This window comes from Apodemus sylvaticus, chromosome 11 (assembly GCF_947179515.1).
Source record: "Apodemus sylvaticus chromosome 11, mApoSyl1.1, whole genome shotgun sequence".
NCBI lineage: Eukaryota > Metazoa > Chordata > Mammalia > Rodentia > Muridae > Apodemus > Apodemus sylvaticus.
The window spans coordinates 83,610,808-83,626,618 of NC_067482.1; the positions used below are offsets into that span (position 1 = coordinate 83,610,808).

The 15,811-nt window shown below is 44.5% G+C and overlaps 1 protein-coding gene across 6 annotated transcripts in view; it reads right to left on the reverse strand.

Annotated features, from left to right (window-relative positions):
- Tns3 (tensin 3) overlaps window positions 1-15,811 on the reverse strand; it is a 240,450-nt gene that overhangs the window by 161,852 nt on the left and 62,787 nt on the right. The window contains exon 1 of one of the 6 annotated variants that reach the window (XM_052199267.1): window positions 5,038-5,142. The exons of the other annotated variants lie outside the window; for them this stretch is intronic. The gene's annotated coding sequence lies outside the window, so the exon portion shown is untranslated. Of the gene's footprint in view, window positions 1-5,037; window positions 5,143-15,811 lie in introns of those variants that run through there. 6 annotated transcript variants of the gene reach the window in all.

The following is a 15,811-nucleotide window of genomic DNA, read 5'->3' on the forward strand; positions in this document are numbered from 1 at the left end:
CCGAGGCTGTCCTCTCTCTCCATATCTTTTCAATATAGTACTTGAAGTTCTAGCTAGAGCAGTCAGACAACATAAGGAGGTCAAGGGGATACAAATTGGAAAGGAAGAAGTCAAATTATCACTATTTGCAGATGACATGATAGTCTACTTAAGTGACCCAAAAACCTCCACCAGAGAACTCCTACAGCTGATAAACAACTTCAGCAGAGTGGCTGGTTATAAAATCAACTCAAGCAAATCAGTTGCCTTCCTATATTCAAAGGATAAGCAGGCTGAGAAAGAAGTTAGGGAAATGACACCCTTCACAATAGCCACAAACAATATAAAGTATCTTGGTGTGACTCTAACCAAACAAGTGAAAGATCTATACGACAAGAACTTCAAGTCTCTGAAGAAGGAAATTGAAGAAGACTTCAGAAAATGGAAAAATCTGCCATGCTCATGGATTGGCAGGATTAATATAGTTAAAATGGCCATCTTGCTAAAAGCAATCTACAGATTCAATGCAATCCCCATCACAATCCCAACTCAATTCTTCACAGAGTTAGAAAAAGCAATTCTCAAATTCATCTGGAATAACAAAAAACCCAGGACAGCTAAAACTATTCTCAACAACAAAAGAAATTCTGGGGGAATCAGTATCCCTGACTTCAAGCAATACTACAGAGCAATAGTGTTAAAAACTGCATGGTATTGGCACAGTGACAAGACAAGTGGACCAATGGAATAGAATTGAAGACCCAGAAATGAATCCACACACCTATGGTCACTTGATCTTTGACAAAGGAGCCGAAAACATCCAGTGGAAAAAAGATAGCCTTTTCAACAAATGGTGCTGGTTCAACTGGAGGTCAGCATGCAGAAGAATGTAAATTGATCCATCCTTATCTCCTTGTACTAAGCTCAACTCCAAAATGGATCAAGGACGTCCACATAAAGCCAGACACTCTGAAGCTAATAGAAAAGAAACTGGGGAAGACCCTTGAGGACATGAGCACAGGGGAAAAGTTCCTGAACAGAACATCGATAGCTTATGCTCTAAGATCAAGAATTGACAAATGGGACCTCATAATAATACAAAGTTTCTGTAAGGCAAAGGACACTGTTAAAAGGACAAAACAGCAACCAACAAATTGGGAAAGGATATTCACCAACCCTACATCTGATAGAGGGCTAATATATACAAAGAACTCAAGAAGTTAGACCCCAGGGAACCAAATAACCCTATTAAAAATGGGGTACAGATCTAAACAAAGAATTTTCACCTGATGAAATTCGGATGGCCGAGAGGTACCTTAAGAAGTGCTCAACATCATTAGTCATTAGGGAAATGCAAATCAAAACAACCCTGAGATTTCACCTTATACCAGTCAGAATGGCTAAGGTCAAAAACTCAGGAGACAGCAGGTGTTGGCGAGGATGTGGAGAAAGAGAAACACTCCTCCACTGCTGGTGGGGCTGTAAGATGGTACAACCACTTTGGAAATCAGTCTGGCGGTTCCTCAGAAAACTGGACATGACACTTCCGGAGGACCCTGCTATACATCTCCTGGGCATATACCCAAAGGATTCTCCAGCATGCAATAAAGACACATGCTCCATTATGTTCATAGCAGCCTTATTTATAATAGCCAGAAGCTGGAAAGAACCCAGATGTCCCTCAAAGGAGGAATGGATACAGAAAACGTGGTATATTTACACAATGGAATACTACTCAGCAATTAGAAACAATGAATTCACAAAATTTTTAGGCAAATGGTTTGATCTGGAAAATACCATCCTACAGTGTGGTAACCCAATCACAAAAGAATACACATGGAATGCAATCTCTGATAAGTGGATATTAATTAGCCCAGAAACTCTGAATACCTAAGGCACAAATAGCATAACAAATGACTCCCATGAAGAAGTATGGAGAGGGTCCTGATCCTGGAAAGGATTGATCTAGAGTTGGAGGGTAGTATCAGGACAGAGAAAAGGAAGAGAGGTGATTGGAGAATGGGTGGAGAGAAGAAGGTTTATGGGACATATGGGGCGGGGGGGGACTGGGAAAGGGGAAATCATTTGGAATGTAAACAAAGAATATAGAAAATAAAAATATATATATTAAAAAAAAAAGAATTACTCACAAGCCACCTCTGTCCCACCTCATCAGTACTCCAGGCCTAAGATGTCCCCAGTAAAGGAACCCACAAAGGTGTTGGAGTAGGAGCACAGTGCTGGCCGGATTCAGTCTTGCAAAATCAACAATAAACATGCCCTTCACATCTCCTCTCCTGACCCCATCCAAGGCCTTCAAGGTCAGAGCCTCCAAAGGGTCCTGGAGTGATCCTGATCCCCAGGGCTCTTCAAATGCAAAAGAAGGAAATCTAGGATAAGCCTGGGATTGCAGATTTGACCCTACAGTCTACATTCCATCCACTCAGCTCTCCCCACCTTCCCTAAGGCTCAGCTAAAGTATTCATTGTCCCTAAGATCAGGTAAGCATGGAGATGCTTAGGAGGGCTAAAACCTGGAATCCTCCCGTGTCCTCCCCTGCTGACCCACCCACTTGTTCAAAAAGTCTTGGGGAATTCAGGTGAGTCAAAAGTCTGGAAACACACACACACACACACACACACAAAATGAGTTCTGTCAGCTGCCCCTGGGAGGTGGGAAGAAGGAAGCTCTGGGGCTATTTCTGTGTTCTGGGGAACATGGGGGTGGCCACTTCCTGAATCCCTGCCTAAAATTAACTGCTATACTGAAGTGGCACAGCCTTGTAAACAGAAACTTGATTTTGCAAGTTACAATGCTGAGGACTAGTCATTTCAACCCTACTGCTAAAAAAGAGGTGTGGCGGGGTGGGTGTCAGTCAGTCTGTCTGTCTGTCTGTCTGTCTGTCTGTCTTGTGTGGGGTGTCTCTTTTGAAATCTTACTCTAGAAGTGGCTAGAGCAGAATATAGCAGCAGAGGGACATAAGTCTCTACATGGAATACACCCCATCTGGAGGAAGGTCACCCTAGGGATCACCACGAAGTGGCCCTGAGCACAGGCAGACATGACCGACCAGCTGGCTGTCCAGAGTCATGCATGACAACAGCACAGGACAGTGATGAGGGGAAGGGGGCTGCCAGGAGGCACAGTGAAGTGTCTGAAAGTCTTATGAGGATTAAGACACACAGACATACCCTAAGGACAAAACCACCAAGGTCTCCTGCCTAGGCAGGACAGAGAAGTCCTGTTAGGGTGGGAAAAGGTGCCCAGAATACCTCTCCCAGCCTAAACCTTAGGCTCTGGAAGACAATACTGGGAAAATACTAGAAGAAAGACCCTTAACTGAACCAGAGATTTTCAAGACTGTCAGAACTTCTCTGAGATGTGCTTCCTTGGGAAACACATGGATAGTTTCCACAGTATCTCAAAAGTGTACAAATAACATCCCAGTGGCCTGGTTGGGTATTCCTCCACCTGTGCCCAGCCTGGGGGGCAGGGGAAAGAAAAGAGTGGGTAGATAGATCCCCCCAAGTGGGGACCTCACTTGTAAAGACCAAGTGGGATCTGGAAAGAGAAGAAACAAGAGGTGTCATTGGACTAGGGGGTGCCACGCACTTAGAAGTAGGGGAGACACCCATAAGAAAGCAGAAATCTGGACGACATTCCTGGTAGGTCGAGTTCCAAATATAAACAGTAGTCCCAAAGCAGAAGCCCGTGGGGGAGATGACTAAATGAGATGTTAGCTCACGTGGGAATCTTCCAGAAAGAAAGAAGACAAGCACTCCTCATAGGAACACCAGTGTCAGCAGTAAAACACAAGGACAAGTTCGCATCAGGAGCTGCTGCTTCTGAGACCATCCCCAGGAGGGATGGAAGGCAGAACTAAATGTGATTACAAGAATTTCCCAAGCTGATAATGGACACGGGTAGCTAGCTGATGATGCCGGAGGTTGTTTTCATTATGGAAGCCAGCCAATGTCACCAATCAGCCTTCTGCACCCAAAAGCTGTGAGTCCAGTCAGGCCTACAAAGAAAAGTCAGATACTGGGGGACCACACAGAAGTATCATAAGCAGGGCTGTACGGGAAAACCAGAATGAATACTGGCTAGTCCCAGGGAGAGTAGAGAGGTTCATACACACAGTGGGGAAAGACAGACACATGGACACACACGGACACATGGACACTCACGCAGACACAAACCCACACACCTCTGAAAGACGGGGACAGGGGCCTGCTGTTCAGTAACATGCAGGAAACCCTAGACTACGCACAGGTGAGGAATCTAATCCAGGCAGTCACCCTGGCTACTGAATCAATGGACTAAGATCATAAAAACCTTCCCAGAAACAAACCAGGACCCAGTAGACAGACAACAATGCGGGATCCTGATGGTCAGGGACCAAACAGGGCAGCAAGCCAGGTGGGCAGTCCCACAGGTAGCCTGACAGAAGCCCTTAGATGCCACAGCCCACGTGCCACTGACCAGGACCTCGGATTCCAGTCTCCAGAAACACCCAGATAGAGTCCTCTAACTGAGAGGAGCAGACAGTATTCTCGAGGAGAATTGAGAAAGTGCACTGCCCTTTCTGGCTTCAGTACAGGATGACTGACTGGTGCTCCTGATGTCCAGCACTCCATGAAGGTGCCTACTCACCACGCCTCAGAAAACTCCCCTGCTCCCTGACTCTTCAGGTATCTATAAATATCACAGCTAGAGGAACAAGAGCGAGTTCCCACGGAAGCCACAGTCCTGTGCTAACAGGGGGCTGGAGTCCTTTTCACAAGCCCAAAGGGAAGATGCTCTTGCCTTAATTTCACAGCAGACCTCACTAACACGAGGTAGAATTAGAAATCAGACCTTTTATATATATAAATGTTCTAAATTTTTTGATACTGCTCCAGATAGTAAAACAAAAGAATTCCCATTTTACAGTTCTGATCTCAACAAAAAAAAGGCAAGGCCAGAAGAAATGAGTAAGACACCCTATCACAAAATTCACATAGTCAGAAGGCAGAAAAATGTTCACCAAGTATCTGCATTTAAGGAACAGGTACTCACCAATAGCTGGCCTTGAGTTCTGTCCCCCTCCTCTAGACCCAAGACATCCAAGACCCAATGCCCCACCCTGTTCTGTGGGAGCCTGGGGCAAGTGGTTGTGTGTTTAACATTCTCATCACAAAAATGGAATCTGTTTTGATATCCTCCGTTGCAAGATGTTTCCTATCCATTCACATTGAGGCAGTGAGAGGCCAGTGATTGGAGGAAAGAGAGGAGGAGGAGTTAAGAGAGGTGAGGGGCGGAGAGAGGACTCAGTAGGAGCAGAGCAGAGCAGAGCAGAGCAGAGCAGAGCAGAGCAGAGCAGAGCAGAGCAGAGCAGAGCAGAGCAGAGCAGGAGAGGTGGTTATCCAGATGGCTTCAGACATAGCTCTGGTATTTTGTAGAGGTTAGAAATATTGGGGTAATACTTTATCATTGTAAATTGGCATTATGTAATTGGGAGTTTTATATACATAAAGATATTTGCTTAACTATTCAAGTTTAAGAGTCATGCTTTACTGAATACTTGGAAGGAGTAGTTCAGAGGGCTGGCGGGGTGGGACTCTTTTATAATTATTACCCACTACATTTGGCGCCCAACGTGGGGCATGTTGCTACTAAAAACCTGAGATTATTACTCTAAAAGTTAAGAGTTTTGTTGTTGTTGTTGTTGTTGTTATTAAGTGAGTTTAAGAGTACCAAAATCGGGTCACATTACTCAAGCATGCCAAGTTGAAACAAAGGAAACAGTGAGAATACTGAGGACCCCTAGTGGGCAAAATAGGTCTTAACAGGATACTCAAATTCTATCTAATGTGGGTGGCACAGGAATTCTGGGTTTAAATCCTGCTTTTACAAGCTGGTTGCTTATAAGCAGGTACAGATGGAAGGGTGAATCAATTGTGTTAAGTTAGAATAAAGATCGCTTATTTCACTGGTTTTAGATTGCTTTAAGTTGAACTAGGATAGGGAAGTAGTCACTGACTCTAGAGTAAAGAGTGAAGTTACAATTGCCTGCATTGCACATGTATTAATTATCAAAAGTCTATGGCTCAGATAGAGAGCTCAACAGATAGATGGTAAAACAGGATGGCTACTCTGGGCAGAGAGAGAAACAGCAAGATGATGTAAAGATTGTTTACCTAACCAGAGGAAGCTCATATTCCTTTTAACGTAGCCCATACATAGAATTTGGGTGTCTTTTCCTGCTTGGCGATATAGTAAATGCCTAAGTAGAGGATCATACAATATCTTAGTGTATTTCATTTGTTTTAGATGGTTTTGATTTTCATAATGGGTATGATGCTGAGTTTTGTGGTTGTATTATTCCTCTAGGAGAGAGGTCAAAATGAAGGTTTTTCTGGTTACTGGCTCAAGGATAGGCTGATTTGGGAAAAAGAGTTTGTCTTTGTATTTTTAGAAAGGGTGATTAGGCTCTGAGCATCTTCAGAGCTATTTGGATCAGAAATTATAGAGGGAGACCTCCAGAGGACTGGATTCCAGACTATGAAACAAAATATCTTTTTAATACTAAAATTTTGTTTTGAAATTTATATATTACAGAAAATACAACTGGGTTGAGTCTCCTTATCAAACATGCTGAACTGACCTGGTTGAACTGAGGTCCTGGACTTCAGCTAGATCCAGTCAAGACACAGAAATCAGAGACCAACCAACTCCCCCATTTTCCCTACCTTTCCCCACCCCCTTATTAATACCTCAACACCCATACTCAGCTTGAAGAAGTTATGAAGAGTCATTGACCCAGTGTCCTGGGATTTGGTGCTCAAGAGTATTGTTATTATTAAGTTGTCTTTCTAGGGAATGTAGAAATGGTCAGATTTGAAACAGGGAGGAAATAGAATTGACTATATAGACATGGTTTTATTTGGTAAAGAACTCATTTTGATTCATATCAAGGTTCTCATTGGTATAAACTTCTATTGATACTAAATATTTAAAAGTACAGGGCTTAGACCCAGTCCTTCTTTGCTGTTATTATAAGAGATCTGAGATATTTGAGCCTTGAGTTTAGGGCCAAATAGAAATATAAGGTTCTGAGATTATTGTTAGGGTGTTTTCAAGGTTTTAATCAGAAACAGCTGAAAGTAGTTAACAGACAACAGTCCAGATTACTTTACATAGATAGTTGTTTTCAAAAAAAATGTCAATTTATTTCACTACTTGTTGAGACTAGTCTGCTCCTGACAGATCCCCTTTCTTAGATTCAAAGAAGAAACTGAGCATCAATAGAGTTGCTTCAGTTGTGGCAAGACAGCCACCAGACAAGAATTGCCTCATTTCATCTACAGACAAATACTGTCCCAAAACAGGAGCTGGGCAGTGGTGTGCATGCCTTTAATCCCAGCACTTGAGAGGCAGAGGCAGGCGGATTTCTGAGTTGAGGCCAGCCTGGTCTACAGAGTGAGTTCCAGGACAGCCAGGGCTACACAGAGAAGCCCTGTCTCGGGGAAGGAAAAAAAAAAAAAAAAAAAAAAAACAAGCCATATTGCACGGAATAGTTGACTAATAATTTCTGCCAAGACAGAGTAATCAGTCCTTCAAAATTCTGCATTACCAAGGTCTGTCAGATGATCCTGGCCCAGGAGGCTGAAGACCAATGCTCCAACATTTAAGGAGAAGGAATGTCCAGGTTTTCAGCAGTGTATATTATTTGGCTAAGTGTTGGAAACTGTTAGGCTTCCTATTTATTTTCATTATTATTGGTCACTCTCGGATTTCTGAAGGAGTTGAAGACTGTTAGTCTCATAGCCAGCCTAAGCTGTTTAACATTGAGAAAGCTGATAGAGATTTAAATAGATGTTTTTCAGATGACATACATTTATAACCAAGACATGAGTCAGATATTAATTATTATAGTCTTTTATAAGATAGATGACAGAAGTTCTGTTTGATTAACAGAGATGATGGACTGGGTGTTAGGTCTATCTTATACTTTTTAATTTATGAAATGGTAATTGTTGTGCTCAATTTATATTTGGAAAGTTCTTTTTTGTTTTTGTTTTTTTTAATTAAACAGAAAGGGTGAGATGTTGCAAGATATTTCCTATCCATTCACATTGAGGCAGTGAGAGGCCAGTGATTGGAGGAAAGAGAGGAGGAGGAGTTAAGAGAGGTGAGGGGCAGAGAGAGGCCTCGGTGGAGGAGACTAACAGAGAAGAGCAGGAGATGTGGTTATCCAGATCGTTTCAGACATAGTTCTGGTGTTTTGGAGAGGTTAGAAATATTGGGGTAATACTTTATCATTGTAAACTGGCATTATGTAATTAATTGGGAGTTTTATATACATAAATATATGGCTAAATATTCAAGTTTAAGAGTCATGCTTTACCAAATACTTGGAAGGAGTGGTACAAAGGCCTGGCAAGACGGGACTCTTTTGTAATTATTACCCACTACAATCCTCAGTGCCTTCCTCACTGGTAACTACCTGCCTGTAGGAGTTCGGGTGGCACATACTGGCCTTCCCAACTTCCCTGGTCTATACCACACAGACACCTCACTAATGTCATGACCAGAGTGGACCTCAACCAACAGATAAGCATGTCTGAATTGGCCAAACTGTAAGGGTCAGCAGGGGACCTTCTACCTCAGGTTGGCCACTGTCCAGAGTCACAGGGATGGAACACAGAAGCAGGTCTCCCAAGGAGTCTCACCAGTTCTAATTCAAGCAAACCACCTGTGTGTCCCCACTTACAGCTGTCCATCATCTCAGGGCCCCCATCAAGGGGCATGGGAAAGTAGCCTCTTACGTTAAAGAGTCTTCAAGGTACATAGGCCTAACCCAAACCCTGTGAAGGACACAAAAGACCAGTGTTCTTCATGTGCCAGACTTCCAGTTTCCATAGCAAGCAACAGACTACAGGCAAACAGTCAAATGAAAGGGCAAATCGGTCCAGATTCACTCCAGAGATATACTAGGTCTATTTTATTTGTTACAACACAATATGGACTGACTCTTGAAGAATCAAAAGGGTAGTTTTTAAAATTCTGGTGTTAATTTAAAACAAATGTAGTAAAAAATATATATATATACATATATATATATATATATCAGAAGAGTATTATGTAGACCTGCATCACTTCACAATGAGGGCTCACTCTGAGAAACGTGATAATGCAGGACTGTCACTGTATAAACACCATACAGTGTGCTTGCACAACCCCAGACTACTACACTATCACCAGATGACGAAAACTTGTGGACCACCATCAGACGTGCAGCCCAGTGTTAACTAACGCATCATTACATGGTACACACCTATAATAATTCCCTTTGGGCCTATTGTTGGGGTAGGGAAAGTAATCCTCTACAAACATAGCTCAAACATAGAACCTTGCTAAAGAGCAAACATGTCACCACAAAGTGACATTTACACTGCTAACTATACAAGAGAATATGGTCCTTCCTGTCAATCTGGCCACACATCATAGCTGGCTTCAAAGCACTTGGCTAGTCAGTGTAGTGACTCACACCTGCAATACTAGCACTTAGAAAGCTGAGGTAGGGGAACTGGTATAAATTTAAGGCCAGTCTAGGCTACAGAATGAATGTCATTCCTGCCTGCGCTAAAAAAAGAAAGTAACACTATCACAAAAGAAAGCATAAAACAGCAGTGAAGTCCCTGATCCTATTCAATGACGCTCCAGAAGTCTAGAGTCAATGGCTTTGTTTGGGACTCAGATTATATGGAGTTTAAAAACATGTATTTCTACATACTGGGTAAGTACGGGTTGCTTACATAACAGTTTACACTCAGAGCCCAGGGGAGGTTTCCCTAGTGAGCAGACCACCCCCATATCCTGAGCCTCAGAAGTATTCCTCTCAGGAACAAAGCCCCCAGCTCCAAACTCTTCAATGGGCTTCCTCACCAAAGCAGGTCAAAGTTAGCTAGTTGATGATAGCCTCCCTGGAAAGGGACCTTGGGAAAGACAAAAGTGTCCCTTAAAGGGTAAAGTTTGAAGACACTTATGTCTTTTCCCATGCCAGTGATAATTTGGAGGGAGCAAGATATGAATGGATGAATGAACTATGGTCGTCATGGCAATAGAGGCGCCAATGATGCTGAAAGGAGTTGAAACACAAAGAGAAGATATAAAATGTGGACTGTGAGAAAACGAAACAAATTTGAGCAGGTTGCTTGCAGTAGGATTCGACTTGTATGACATTCTGGAAAAAGGCAAAACTACAGAGACAACGACAACAAGAAAAATGGTAGTCGCCAGAAGCTGGGAGAAGAAAGGAGCACATGAGACATTTAAGGCTGGATAAATACTCTTTATGGTATATATACTATACTATCCATTTGTTCAAACTCATAGAATATGAGTCATGGTTTACATTTTAAATGTCTCCCATGGGCTCACATGCTGTATTTGGTTCCTAAGCTGATGGTTGAAGTTGGAAAGATACTGGAAACTTTAGAGCAGCGGTCCTCAACACATGAGGTCGATGGACCTTTACAAAGGGGACGCATACCAGATTTCCTGTATATCAGATATTAGCATATGACTCATGACAGTAGCAAAATTACAGTTATGAAGTAACAGCAAAAAACATTTTATGGTTGAGGGCACCACAACCTGAGGAGTTGTACTAAGGGGTTACAGCATTAGGATGGGTGAGAACCGCTGCTTTAGAGAATGAAGCCAAGCTGACGGAAGGAGGGCCTGGTTCCTAATCCCTTGTAGGGAAATGGAAGTTTCCTATCCACCGCAAGGCACACAGCACGCCCTTCACATTTCTCCCCATCATGATCGGCCTCACCAAGGTCCAGCATCAACAGAGCCAAGAACAGGAGGCTGAACCTCTAAACTCATGACCCAAGATAAATGCTTTCTCCTCTAAGTTGTTTAATGCCAGGTATTTGTGCCACAGTGATGAGGAAAGTAACACAAAGACTAACACCAGGAGTGAGTTCTACTGGGAATGCACTCTGTATGGTAATGATGTGCCAGTGCAGACCATCAGTTGCAACAGATACTTATAGTGAGAGAGGCTATGCAGAGTCAGAGAGAAATTTATCTACTTCCCCTTCAATTCTGCCATGGATACACAAACATCAACGAATAACTTCAATGGCTTCCAAAAAAACCATTCTATAAGGCAGCTGTCAAACTGACAGCTGAGGCAGACAATTTACCTACCCAGCAGTGTGTGCCCATCAACTCCCCCTCTCTAAAACTCACAAGCACAAAGACTTAAGCAAATGCAGACAAGTGTTGGCTGGCAGGCCTGGGCTCCCAAGTGGTCCTCATGGTGGTAGGCTGGAATTCCCCTGAAGTCAATGGTGTATGTGGGCATACATACTCAGTAGAAATGTTTGTTAAATTGTCCAGCTTAAAATTCAACTACTGACATTGTTCGGACAAATGGTGGGGAGCCTAGGGGAAGAATACTTGGGTAGCTGCTGAGCTGGCAGAATGAACGGTCTCTCAGGGAGGTGTCATCGGTGTCAACTGAAGCTGCCACCTCCAAAGAACAGAAGCCCTCAGGGTCATGTGACAGGTAAACAAACAGCCGTGCCTGCAGGCTCAGTTCCTCAGTGTAACCTCTGGGTAGCACTGGCTGACTTACATTCTTCCTGAGCATACGCCACAAGCCTGTGTCAAGTGAGACATTATTACAGTGTCACATGTCACTGCTCTGTTGACCTGTAATTGCCCACCCCACCTTCAGATACAGAACTTCAGAAAGACGAAACCTCAGGAATTATGTTGTACAAGACAGAGTACCCAAGCGCCCAGGAAACTGACGAACACATGTTCAGCGCAAGAGTTCATGTCAGTGGGGCTTTGGCTTCTGCTGTTGTTGTAATGGAAAATTTTTTAGTTGGGGATTTCCTGTTTTGTTTTTTTAACTAGTGAAATTGGCTCATTTTTCCTGGGAAAATATCTAGGACCGTATGGGGAAAGCCCACCACTTCTACTCCTTGAGGGAGTTAGGTACGGACCGTTCTTATCTTCAATACTGAACAAAGTCCAAGAAAGTACCACCAAGGTCAATCTGTCTCAGACGCTCATGGTGTAGTCATCCTACCGCTGTGGAGATCACCTGGACCCTGTTTCTATCACAGTAAAGCTGTCTTGGTGCTCTGGGTCCTGGGGGAGGGTAAGTCTAGACACAAGACAACGAGACTAGACGGGCATCCATAACCGGCGGCTTGACACACAGCAGAGCTAAAACTCCCACTGGCTTCCTTGTGTCCATCAGAACATCACCTGGTTCTCACAGAAATGCACACCTGAGTGAGCCTAGGCCTCCATGTACTGCTAAAGGGCAAGATAAAGAAGAGACACATGTGGCCTTGCTGTGGTTTCTGTAGAGGACTGGGCATCTTGGATGTGTCACAGATAGAATAGAGTTTGGAACCCAGCCAGTAAGGGTGAGAATGTGTCTTGGGGCTAAGAACATCATGGAGCCCTGGTGCCAGAGACCCGTCCTTCTTGGGTTAAAGCAGATGCTGCATGCCAGGGCCTGACTGCTGCCCAGTGCTGTTCCAGCTCAGCTAACTCATGTTCTGTCTCCATGGAGGACCTCTGACGACCCAGGATTGTGAAGTGGGCCTCAAGGCACGGGCAGATGTCAAAGCAGCTAGTGTCCACTGAAACCGCAGGCTGCGAAGAGGAGACTGGCTCTTGTGCACTTTACAGAGACAGCCGCAGACCTTCTTCTTTTCCTCTGCCTTCCTACAACTTCTTCCTTTTTTCCCTCATGCAAATGCATCAGCTGATGACCGGGAGAAAAGACAAGTCACAAGACCCAAGCAGCTCAGGAGCTGAATGAGTCAGCTCAGCACCCAGGGAGCAGAACAGTGGGACCCCAAACTCTGCAGAGAGTTCACGAAGCCTATTTGACTTCCCTAAGGCTTACACAGAGTGATCCCCACAGTGTCTAAGAGGAGGAGGCCACTGTTGTATGTAATTTAAGTACAACTGTCCCACACATGAAGAAACTGAGGTTCCAACCGACTTCAGCAAATGCAGACAGTGTTGCCTGGCAGACCCGGGCTCCCAAGGGGACCTTGTGGTGGTAAGCTGGAATTCCCCTGAAGTCAGTCACAGCAGGGCTGCCTGGTGCTCAGATCAGAGGCTTCAATGACAGGAATTTATGGTTCACAGTTCTAAAGGCTGAGTAGTTGAGTGCTAGGTACAGACCTGCTTTCTGAATCCCCAATCACAGGGCTCTGCAGTCAGTGTTAGATGGAAGAGGAAGAAAACTCTCCAGAGTATCTTCGACAAGGGCTTTATGTCTACTGTTCGCAAGATAGCACCCAACAACTATACCCAACAACCTCCCAGAGGCTCCACCCCTAACATCATCACATACAGGGTAACATTTCAACATGTGAATCTGAAGACATTAGAACACAGCAGTGGACTGGCCTGCTAACAGCCCAAAACCACGAGGAGATCAAAGGCCAGGTATCTCCTCCCACCCATCATCTGCCCACTGAGCATCATGGCCTGGCCTGAGGGACATGGTGTCCCATAACTCAGGAAGATAGTAACCTCATCCAGCATACTGGGACTTCTAAGTCTCCTCACTGTGTCTCAGTCTCACCACTGTGACTCAGTCCTCTTTACAGAATCACTTCTCCATGTCCCCAGTACTAAAGGAGCAACCATTGACCTGGACACACAGCCAAGATGGTGACATTAGCAAAGCAAATATAGCAATGATTACGTCAGTCAAATTCATCACCCCCAGCCCTTCAGGGACCGTGCCCAGCTGTCACCCTCACTGGACCACCAATGAGGACGATACACGATGCACAGAGAGGTGAGGTCAGACCTTAACCAAAGCTATCCAGTTCTCTCAAGCTGCATTCAGGGAGGCTGCACAGTAACACACACACACACACAGAGAGAGAGAGAGAGAGAGAGAGAGAGAGAGAGAGAGAGAGAGAGAGAGACAGACTCAAACCCCAAATGAGACCTATGCCACACAATAAACAAGGACCCAGAACTCACAGCAGCGACATGGGAGAAACCACGATCCAGTTCACGAAAGAAATGTTCTCCAGTGAAAGGCTCTGCTGGAGTTTTGTATCTTTGGTATGAGAAGGTGCTTTGTTATTGCTGGTGGCATCCTGTCATGCTAATCAAAGCCACGTTAAAAAAGTAAAAAAATAAAGACAGATAGAGGGATGGACGGACAGATGGACAGACGAACAGACAAAAGAATGTGGATACATCCCCCCCCCCACCTCCCAGCAGAATCTGATAGGAGGAAAAGCTTTTTCACCTCTCAGCGAATTGCCAGCTGCTGTACTTAGCAATGTATTACTTATCAATTATATCTCTAAGGCTTTTGAACAATTTTTTGAACCAAGGAATCCTAAGTAGGCAGAAATGGAAGGAATGATACAGATTCATTTCTTCACCTCAGGTCAGAGGTGATGGAGTGGGTGACAAGACACACACTGTGAGGACAAGGGCCACTACAAAGGACACGCCACTGTGAAAAACACATGGAAGTTGCTGGATGGGGATGGAAGCTCGACAAGTCAGATACGATCCCCAAATGAGCGTGATGCCCCCTGCTCACCACAGCATCTCCAATTCCAGGATCCATTGAAGGTGAGCAGGACACAGAAGGAAGGTGAAGATAAACTAAAGTTGGAAATTGGTCCCGTCCAGGGGTGTGTGTGAACAAGGGACAGTGGCCCCAGGTGGGAAGGGGCCTTCTCAGTTCTGCACTGACTGGCAAGAGAAAGCAGAACTGCTCCATGCCACCCTGCTAGGCTCAGAAAAAGGCTTCCGAGTGACCTTAAGAGAACTGGGTGGGGAGGGGAGGGGGGTGTGGGAAGAGGAGAGAGGGCTGCTGGGTTTAAACGGGCTGAGGCACCTGAGCAGCACTGAGCAATCCTCTTTGCTCTCTGCATGTTCTAAAGCTGTCCAGAAAAGCACTTAAAAGGAAAAGTCATTTATCTCTGGTTAAAAAAAAAATAAATAGGGCTAAGACCATTTATTTTCCATCTGTGTGGGTGACTGTGTGTATGTGAGTATGTGTACCTCTGTGTGCTCAGGGCACATTGACGACTCTGAGCACACATGCATATATATATATAAACAAAATGAGTGTATGCATGTGTACATATGTATGTTTGTTTGTATAATAAATGTGCGTGTCCCTTCCTAGTCCTACATGGAAAGCATACATGTGAAGCCCCGAAGTTCCTGGTATCCCAACTTGCTCCAGCACAACCTCCAGTTCAGAGACTGAAGACAGCCTGACCCACAATCTCTACAGCATCAGCAGAACCCCATCTCCCTTGTCCTACAGCTAGAGGGACAGCTCACCAAGACCCCTGACAGCTTGATAGTCTGAAAGGTTTTAAAAGACTCTAATTGCACTGAAGACCAATCTCAAAGCTAGGAAATCCAGAGCTGTGTACACAGAGAAAGGAAACCAATCAGGTCAGGAAGTAGGAGCTGATACAGAGGCCACGGAGGGATATTACTTACTGGCTTGTTTCCTCTGCCTTGTTCAGCTTGCTTTCTTATGGAACCCCAGACTACCAGCCCAGAGGTGGCACCACCCCTGACCTGCTTGAGCTCCTGTCCTGACTTTGGTGATAAACAACAGTGCGGAAGTGTAAGCTGAATAAACCCTCTCCTCCCCAACTTGCTTTTCTGTCATGTTTGTGCAGGAATAGAAACCCTGACTAAGACAAATTGGTACCAGGAGTGGGGTATTTCTGTGACAACCTGACTATGTTTTGGGGAGAACTGTGGAACGACTTTAGAACTTTGACTCAGAAGAGATATT